Genomic DNA, 11,094 nt, shown 5'->3' on the forward strand with positions numbered 1-11,094 from the left:
GTTGACTCAATACTTTCAGGCTCCGAGCAGAAAAAGAGATTTGTTTTTACACTGACTGGGGGAGGGGAAGACAGAGGGAAGGAGGAGGCACTCTGGACTGCTGCACGGGTCAGGACAGCACACAGTCTTTTAACATGCACAGAAATATGTGAGCCTAAAGTCAGACAAATGTCGGCACTTTGGGCTTTTTCTTTGACAAGCAGCGTGAAATGGGACAGAAATTTTCAAAATGTGTGCAGTTGAGAGTGGGCTATACATGAGGATATGACATAAAAAGGACAATAAGAGGACAAAGTTTAAGTCTGTTTCTTTTGTGCTAAATTGCCAAAATGGTTGCTCAAAGCAAAGAAGGAGCATTGCCAATGCACCCCAACAAAGTGTGCTCCTCATTTATGCTGCAGGGCGGTCTGTGTTGGGTTTCCTTCCACCTCGATCTTTCCCAGACCAAGTGCAGAAAGCAACAGTTAACTTAGACTACACAGCCTATCCAGTAACTGAGGAGATTAGATGAACTCATGCTTGAAAATTGTGTTTTTAACATGTTCTTGTAGAATTTTCTCATGGTGGAAAACATATATGAAAGAATTTAAGATTAAAACTGCATGTCTGAGTATTTCTTTATTCACATTAGGATGAATCAGAAGCAGGTTTGAAAAAGCTTTCTTTAGTGACGCAGCAACTGAAATGGGTGGGCCAAAATCTCCCTGCTCCGCTCCATTCTGATGCATTCACTTGCAGACAAATAGATTCATTACGTCTTCATTTTCCTCATCCGAGCTGACGTCTAGCTCAAAACTGCACCGCTAGTTAGCTATGATAACGTTTGTCATTTTTGTTGTACCGGTAATGTTAGCTTGGGGTTGTGAGGGGCTGTAAGCTAGCAAGAGAGATACAGTGTAAACAAAGGAGGAACCAGTGGAAGTTTACTTATGCACTACCAGTCCGACCCACAACTCAGAGGCCAACGTCTAATGAACTAATGTTGCACAGCTCAAACTTTGTCAGAAATGTGCAACACAGGTTTATGGATTTTGCCTAAAAACCTTCAAACTCATAATTAAAAGACCGCTGGGCACACGCTTACAGTAGATCAAAAGATAATTGAAGTTGGACTTTAAAACCGGCCATGTTGCCAACAACGCCTAAATAACACACACTCTTTGACATATTGAAACACTTGAATTCAATATTCAAGAATTCAAGATCACTATTTACGCGATCAAAGTGAACCAGTTCATTCTGATGCAGAGAAAAGTGGCTTTGCATATTGTTTTTGTTCCAATATGCAATACAGCACTTACACTAAGTGTCGCATTTCTGCCGCAAAGTCTCTTTTGACTGGATCAAAATCCACTGGAATTACATTGATTGCATCAACGGTTAAAGAGTTATGGTATTAGAAAACATGTCAACACTGGAGCTAAAGCTCCGCTGTAAAATGGTTAATCATAAAAACCGAATGTATTTATCTTGAATCAATTTGCTTTATATATATATATATATATATATATATATATATATATATATATATATATATATATTTACAACAGTTAGACTATTTAAGCTCAGGGTTAAAGAGCTAAAAAGATAACAAAATGACTTTACTTCTAGACCTATAAATGTAAGAGTTTAGGTAAAACCAGTGTCCACTTTCAGTTTTGTCAAGCAGCTGCAACAACTAACCGACACTAACCTGCAGACAGTTTACCAAACACACGAGCAGGCAGCAATGAGGGGGTCACCCAGGTCAGTGGGACACAGTTGCCATAGTAAATAGATCTGATTATGTCAAAATGAAGCAAATCTAAAAAAAATGGTAGCTAACAGTAGGCAGCTAGAAAGTTTTGAATTTGATTTTGAAGCAAAAAAAAACATTGTATAAAAAAGTAACTAAAGAAACTTAAATGATACTTTAAAGTCACCACATTGAAAAAAGAGGAAAAAACAGATACTGTACTGGCCCAATTAAGTCAAAATTTAACCCACATGAATGTACGTTTGACCTAGGGGATTACCTTTTCACCCTTGTGCTATCTTCTGGGGTCCAGATGACCCCACTCTTATATCGATGAGTGATCCTTCCCATGTCAAAGGTGGATTTCATGTCTGCCACAGACACCAGTGAAAATTAAAAATCCTTAAAAAAAAGTTCAGTGCGCTGTCTTGTGGATGACCCCACTTTTATTGTAAACAGCCTACAATAGCACAAGGGTTACAACACAATCTGCACTGAATGGAATCTGATCAAGGTCCCAAATCAATACAACATTTTAAACATTTATTTGCAGAAATTTGGAAAACAGGGAGACCCACATTGCAGCATGGTTAGTGACTATGAAGAAGCAACAAAGAATGTCTCTATAAGCAACAAAATAAAGCTAATGGTTCACCATGTCTGATGAATTTGATTGATTTGAGTGATTAGATTATTTTAAGTTATTTGGGACACTCAAGCAAATTTAGGAACTGTGAAGTTTTGTTGCAGGCGAATCTACAATTTCTGCCCAGTGAGTTACCACCAGTCAGGCTAGAGGTGGGGGTTTGTTCCGGGCTGCCTGACAGCTACTGTAAGGTTTAAATCCTAGATTATCTCGTCACTGCCCACAGCTTGTCACATTTCAAAGGATTTCAGGAGTGTGCCATCACCTCATCTGTAAACACACCTCGTGCTGACCCAGGGCAGTCACAATTTCGACACACTTGTGACTTCAGTGCTTTCACACCTAAGCCTCCATTGAAATTTAACTTATTTCTTTTTTATTTCAAATCGATTCCATTAGTATTGAAACTAATGTAAGGATCTGCATCGCAATGAAATAAATAATTGCTGCTGTTCTATTACACCAATAAACTTCTTGTTTGCATATTTGAAGGTATCGTTTATATCAAAAATGTGTCATTAGCCACATTTTTGTACTTCTTTGCTGAAACAGAATTGGTGCATCCAAACATGTGGACTTGACCTCACCTTGATATGCTTTCTTATATTTGGTGTGAATCATTTGGTCCTAATGAGGTGGAGACTCAAATAGGCGGGGGGCAGATTTGTAATGATTTACGACTCCCTTCAAGTGGGAGAACATTTGAAGCTGGATTGACTGGCCTCTACTAGAGCGCTAATCACGAAGCTGAGAAAAACAGCACTTCTCACAATCAGCTGCAGCGTAGCACACATCTCACCTGGGGCAATCTAAACACAAAACTCTTTATGTAAGGTGATAACTACTTACCCTCTGCTCCAACCAATACACAAAGCGTGTGACCACAGGATCCCCCCCTAACAAGATGTCACCCGCCACTGCCCCTCCTCCTGCAGTTATCTTAAAGACAAGGGAGAGTCGTTAGTGTGGGTCTCACATGGCCTAATTGTTTAAGCCCCAGCAGGGGTTTTGGGGCAGGGTGAGGGGGATTACATAAACAGAGGAGAAAAGGAACTATCTAAAAAAACCTTGTGTTGCGGAATTCATGCAAAAATTTTCAATCACTTTAATTTCTTCAATATAAGTACCGTATTTTTCGGACTATAAGTCGCACCGGAGTATAAGTCGCAGGGGCCAAAAAATGTATAATGAAGAAGAAAAAACCATACATAAGTCTCACTGGAGTATAAGTCGCATTTTTTTCAAGTAATTTATTTTACAAACTGGTTGAAAAAACGATATTACATCATCCTGGAAGGTAAGTTATAACATTCATAAGTGAATAGAAAACAGGCTGAATATGTGTCAACACATATTCACATATTAGCATCATGAAAAAAACGAAAAGGTGTAGCATTTATATAACATAACAGTTTTATTTAACTATAGCCTCAAGAACTCATCAATTTTCTACCTTTACTGTAATTAATTGCACGCAATCTCACTCCATATCACTAAATACATTAAATTCTTCGTCCTCTGTGTCACGTCTGAATAACTTAAGTAAATAAAGTAATTGCATAGATCACCATAAGAGGGCACTCTAGACTTACGGTCCATATCTCATCTCATTAAAAATTTGTATATAAGTCGCACTGGAGTATAAGTCGCAGGGACATTCAATCTATGAAAAAAAATGCGACTTATAGTCCGGAAAATACGGTAAATGAAGGATCCCCAAAACTCCTCTTTGAGAACGATGGTACACAAGGTTGCTGTCAGCTGCTACTGTCCACTATTTCTGTGGGGTCCAACTGCTTCTGATAGTAGAGAAAAAGGTCCCTGTACTCTGGAATTATTAGTGTGTCTGCCTTCATTTTACCCTGATAGTGGGCAGGACTCTTCGTGACAGTGTGATGTGACTTCTTCTTAACCCCTTTTTTCTACTAATATCCCAGGGACGAATTATAACCACCCTCCCACTTCTATGTGTATACTTTCCATCTAAAGGCACATTTTTCTTGACTTCTTGTGTACATGTGTAAATACTAAAAGGTTCAGACATCTCTGCATATGTTGAAGTTACTGACCTGTTTGGATTGAAAGCATGTCGAGATACACAGGAAGCCCTCTGGTGGTGGAGCAGGGGGGGCTTGAGTGTAATTCGTGTACCACAGCTTACATGCAACAAATAAGTTGATATTTTATCTTTAAGATGCTTTATTTAATATGCAAAGAAAATAATTGAACTGTAATTGATAGAAAAGACTAGTTAATTTAGTTTTTAAGTAGATATTTCCTTTGTAGTTTTTTTTTTTTAACTTAGAAGCTGTTTTTGACATTAAACTGATGAGCTCTGTCAGCAGTCTTTGAACAGGGTTTGGTTTCCACAGATTTCTTCAAACATCAAAGGTTTCTTTTTGAGGGCCCAGTTTGGCTGTGGCAAAAATCTGTCAAATTGTTTTCCTTGGCTTTTGAATTGTACAAGATTTCTATTTACAAAAGTTAAGAATTACTTGAAGATTTTTGACTATATTTTGCTAACTAAGAACAACAACCTGAATAACATAACCTGTTTGAAAATCTGTCAGCTCTGCTGGTTACTCTTCGCAAATGTTTAACATAATGGAAATTGGAATAAAAATAATAAATACATCTATACAACTAAAAATATACTGACAAATTAATATAAAAAAAAAGAGAAACTGAAGGGTCTATGTACTTCTTGAATAAATATGTATAGGTTCTTGATTTAAGAGGTTTTTCTGCATTTCCATCAACAACACCAAAAAGGTTATACCAGTAGTTTGATTATTTCTATTTAATGTGCACAAATTCCAATGTCATAGAGGATAGTTCACTAGAGTTCTGCATAATTGTCAGTGGTTTTTGGTTTAAAAGTTTACACTAATTTATTTTTTGGATTCAGCGAAACTGGAGAAAATATTAATTTATTAGTATTTTTCTCATTCTGAAAAATGTTTGTGCATTTTTTTAAATTTGTATTATCCAATATTTAAACCTAAAAGAAAAACGTTTTTTTTCTTTTTTTACTGAAAGAAAAAGTGACATAAAAGTCACATTTTTAATCCTGCTCCTCAATTTACTTGAAGGTTGTTTTTCCTGTAAAAAGGTGATTAAATAAACAGAAAAGTATGATGCCTCATAGTTTCCAAATATTACTATAATTAATTCAGTATTGAGCCTTATTTGGGGTACATTGAATGTTTCTTTATAACTTATACTTAGCTTGTAGTTTTTTAACCCAATACACACTTCATAAACTTTACGCTATGCTGATTGTGGCAAAAATTCCGCTGTTGCTGCAATTATTTAAGAACACATACAGAAACGTACTTGTCAGTCACTGATTCTTAAAGTTGTCTCACTCAATAAAATTAGAGAATTGTAGTTTTTATTATCATAGATACATTTCAGCTGTAAGAGACAGAATGTTAGAACTGTTACTGTTGTACTGTGGATGTATGGTTGTTATTTACAATGTTTTATATTCTTTTATAGACCAAAAACACCTGAAGCTGACACTTGTTCGTTGACAAAACATAGTAAATTATCATTTTGTCTCTTAGAGTGTGGATTCTCAATCGCCTCCTGTGTTGTCTTATTTATAGATCTATATCGCTGGGTATATATATATATATATAACTTTTAGGCAGGTGTGAAAAAATGTTTTCGGAAATTTAAATATTGATTGTTAATTTCTGTAAATGTAGAACCTGTAAAATATGCAAAAAAAGAAAATCAAATTATATTTGATGTTGCCTTTTGGTACATTTGCACGAAGTCTGGTATTTTACAGGGTTATTGTCAACTGTATAATCAAACAGTTATATGAAACACGTGCTAATGATCATCAATGCCACACATGGGTGGAAGCCCAGTGATGAACTGAAACAGAAACAGCTGTGTAGGAGGCTTCAAACTTGACCACAAACACCCAAACTCTAATAGGTGATGTTGAGAAAGACGGTTTCATGCCATGGCAAAGTTTAGCACAGCAACAAGAGACAAGGCAGTTCTGCTTCATCAGCAAGGTCTCTCCTAGTCAAATGTTTCAAAGCAGACTGCTCGTTTCAAGGTGTACTCTCCAAGACCTTTTGAAGAAACACAAAGAAACAGATAACATTGAGGATTGTAGATGCAGTCCCCAGCCAAGGAAACTTAGTGCATCGTATCAAAGACACCGTATAACCTTTAAAATAAGTAGATATTCGGCAGTGCTGCCAAACTAAAACCCTGGTACACCCCTCTGCAATCAGGAGATGTCTGGCCAGGAGTGTTTTTCATGGACAAGTTATTTTTCTGGAGTGATGAGTCAAAATTTGAAACATTTGACTATAGGAGAGAAGGTGCTTTGTTCATAGTTTGGAGAAAGACAAACTCATTACGTTCTGAGATGTGTGTTCAGGTAGCAGTGAAGAGTGGTAGAGGTTCGTTGAATGTTCCACAAATTGTGTTGGAATTTTGGTCAGGATTTTTTTTCAATCCTGTAATAGATACTTATCCATGGCACCAAATTTATTGTGCAGCAAGACAATGACCCCAAACATGGAGTTTAAGTCATTAAATGTAAGGAGCAAGAAGTGATGCTTTTTGTTGATTGATGAAAAAAAAGAGTAACACTTCCATTTTTTAAAAGATTTCTTTGTGACAGCATTTTATTTTTACCAAACCTCTCGGACAGGTCTGTAACTCATATAATATATTTAATACAATTATGCTGCCTGTTTAATTGTGTATTGCCAAGTGGTGTGTTTTATTAAACCTGCTATAAGTAAGATTTATTAATTTGTGTGTTTACTCTCCAATACACCAAACTCCACACTCTGAGCCACTTTCACATCATGGGACTTTTTTTTTTTAACTTGGTTTTTCAACATCTCACATTAACTCCACTAGAGGGCAGTGTGTCCAATGCGTTCAGCCAGATTTCACAGGTTTCATAAGGCTGACAAACCACACAAAGAGAAATGACAAAGAGTCATGTGCAGACTGGAGGAGTGAAGAGAAAATCGGATCATTTCCTCGATGCAAAGCCCGGTGTTTTCCCCCCCTCCTGTCACTTTCCCCAATCAGAACTACGAGGAAACCAATATTACAGCCATGGCTCTTTCATCACAGCTTTGCAGTGGAGCCTTCTAATTATGAGATTGTAAATTAAACCCACAAACATTATGATTACAGTAAACTATTTAAGGAAATGGGAATTTGAATAAAAAAAACCTTGCTATTTTTATTCACTAAAGTACAAGAAAATATAAAGTCTTATGTAAAATCATACACGTATGTAGACCTTTATATACATGTTTGTTTTGTGTGGAAAAAAACATATAAAACCATTAATTGTAGGATAATTCCACATTTTATTCTCCTGGAAACAAAGAGGAAGCTTCCTGCTTCCTCATCTAATATGTTTTTCCTTTCCTCCTTCTCTGTGTCCCCCTCAGTCCCCCTCTTGCTATCTGTTCTCCCTCCTGTGGGATCATGGGAATTGTGCAAGTAGCGTGGCGCTCCACGCTCTGCCCGCAGCGCTCCAGGAGGAGGCGTGCAGTAATGACCTGCTCCTCAGCTCGCTCGCCACCATCGCCCTCACAATTAATTCCCGCCTCGCGTTCCTCTGTGGTGGCGGGGGGGCGATAGCGTGGGCTCCCTCATTAGAGCTCCTTGTAATGTGTCTGGCAGCAGTTCCCATCCTGCCACTTCTGCCCTTCCACTGCTGCTGCCGTATTTGTATAATGGATGCTTCCCTCTAGGCTTTCCTGCCTCACAGAATGACTGACAAAGACAGCAAACGCTCGTCTGCTCTGTGTTTTTATCCATCAGGGCACTGACGCACACAAACGCCGCTTCTATACGTGTTAAGGGATACACGTTAAGCAGGATATTCGAGGTTTATCTCGCTGCAGTCTGACCTTTTTGGAAGCACAATTCATTGGACCGTTAGATGCACTTGCCCACCTATGAAACCAGAAACAGGTGGTCAAAGTCTGAACGCAGAGGGACACCAAAGTAAGCCTCCTGAAGAAGAGTCAGGTTTCAGCTTTCACTTTGACGTGTTTTACTTCTACCTGTTCTTCTTTTAATATGACAGCAAAAATATAACACGCACAATCAGTCAGAAATTATTCAAACCCATGATTAAAAAAAAAAAAAAGTAATGTTAATAAAAATTAAGGTTGTAGCCCAACTAGTGAACCAACCTGTATAGAGCGCATTTTTCTACAGGTGTGGTGCGGGTGACAGCTCATAGAAAACATTTAAACAGCACACAAGGGTAAGTAAGGAAAAAGTAGGTGGAACACAGGTATGTCTCAAAGATTTTTCCTTTTTTTTTTTTTTTTTTTATCCCCCCCAAAAACTGCACACTGCATAAAGACCCGTTAGCTCTGTTCAGGTGATACGTGTGCACTCCTTGTACACAGCCTGACTGTTAGAAATGGGGAAATTAGTCAATCAGAGAGTAGTATGTGTGGTCGTCGTATCACCTGCACCTCCCAGGCATTAGGATTTGCTTGGGATTAGAAAAGTGCGAGTTCTTGCACTCTACTAATGACTAGAGTGCGTTTGAAGGCATCACCCATACATCTTTCGTGCATGCAAGATCAACTACTTTGAGATCACATAAAATGCTTTTCACACACCAAATTCACATCGGCTGTCTCTATTTGGATGACTGGCAAATATACTGCTCAACGCTTGTCCTTACATGTGTCCATAGGCTTGATGGCCCGGATGCATGTAGGAGGAGCTACCGCAAACATTTTTTTAGCTTGATTGCTACATGTATATATCTCATTTACAATGCATGGAGTACACAGAGGATGTTTGGAGATCAGATCTGTTCATTTAAAAAAAGCTCTACAAAGGAGAACTTATAGAGTCTCTCCAGTGAGCTTCACCCCTGCTGTGGGAGCTGAATCACAGCAGTTTCATATGTTTTTTCCGTGTTCCTGCGACCCAGTTTGATGACTTGCTGTCCCGCATTTGTCCCAGGGGGGAAAAATAAGAATGAAATTAGAGGACCTTTTTTTAATTATTGTTTTTATGAAAATAAGAAAAATATCATAAAGAGTGATTGCATTGATCCGTCATGTTGGATTTGTACTCCACCCTCAGACTGAGTCACTGAACACATCCCAGGCCCCAAACTTGAGTCCCTGATTGGTTGACACCACAGGTCATCCTCCCCAAATTTCAGATTTTTTAACTTTGGATGCACCGTAATGCCCAAATCAATATGCGGTGCTCAAATGGTAAATGGCGTATACTTGTATAGCGCTTTCTACCCTCCTTCAAGGGCCCAAAGCGCTTCACAGTCACAGACCCATTCACCCATTCACACACACAGTCACACACTGGTGGTGGCTCCGCTGCCGAACACTGGCGCCAACCTCCCACCAGAGGCAATTCGGGGTTCAGTGTCTTGCCCAAGGACACTTCGACACATGGGCGGGCAAGGCGGAGTCGAACCAGCTCACTTCTGATCAGGAGTCGACCGCCCTACTGCTGCACCACGGCCGCTGGACCTGCTACAGGACTTCTGATTGCATCGGTACATTAACTTAGCATTGACGCCACTGACGCCCGAATCACGTTCAGTGTGACTGCAGCTTTACTCTTAGGAATACTTCATGATACACTTATCACATACACGACAATCGTACGTTTCATTTTCATGATGTCCATTAAACTGGCTGTACGAGCCTTGAGAGACGTGCAAGACACAACTGCACTCCTATTAAGATGCAGCCGCTCGTGTCTACGACCAGCAGCACCTGAACGGGTAACCCCCCTGTACTGGTTCATGTGACTAAGGGTATAGTTGGACTATAAAATCAGTTACCCTGACCAAAACTGCTGATTAAAACCTGGATTCAATTTTTTAATGTTTTCCAAGAGTATGTTCAGTACCCTTTAGGTCATAAATTGTTGCCACAGGGGAATTGCAGTCGCATAGAGGAGGTTTGGTCGTTTCAGACTAGGTAAATGAGAAACAGTATAAAGATTCCCAAGAAAAGTGTTTTTGGCTCTTAAGACAACTGGAGTATTAAGGACACACCTTGGAGATGGTTGAGGGGGCATTAAGTACTTTATAGACACCGTAGCTTTGAGGGGTTTCCTTTGTGACACTGCTACATAAAGACTTAGATCTCAATATAAAGCTGGATTTATTGCAAATTAATTTCTAAAACTTTTTTTAAACTGATGGCGAGAAGTCAACATAGTGATTGATGTCTGCGCATGTGTGTTTCGTATTTATAGTGTCAACGGAGATCAGTGTGAAGAGAAAGTTTATTGTGGTGGGAAATCATGTAGTTTTGTTTTGTCCTCCATTCATCAGGGTTTTTAATTAGTCTGCTTTTATTTTGAAACCTCAAACTGATTAACTGAACTACTGAACCAACAGGTAGGACTGCATGGAGGACCAAAGCCTTCTAACCGTCTGGCTGGTCCACATCCGTCCCTCACAAACACCAGGTCAAGAAAGGAAAATGAATGGGATAAGATTAGAATTAGGATGTGCAGATGGGCTGAATTTCAAAATTCCTGTGACAGCTAATGCATTGGTGAGCTGTTGTGTCGACAGAGCAGGAAGAGTCTTGGAAGAGCAAAGGCAGGAGCATGTGCATTCTTGTCCATGACAGCTGGATAGTCCAAGATAGTGGTAGATGTGTGAAGTGCAGTCTGATTTTAGACTTGGAGGCCAGGCTAG

Source organism: Oryzias melastigma, linkage group LG1 (assembly GCF_002922805.2).
Source record: "Oryzias melastigma strain HK-1 linkage group LG1, ASM292280v2, whole genome shotgun sequence".
Lineage (NCBI taxonomy): Eukaryota > Metazoa > Chordata > Actinopteri > Beloniformes > Adrianichthyidae > Oryzias > Oryzias melastigma.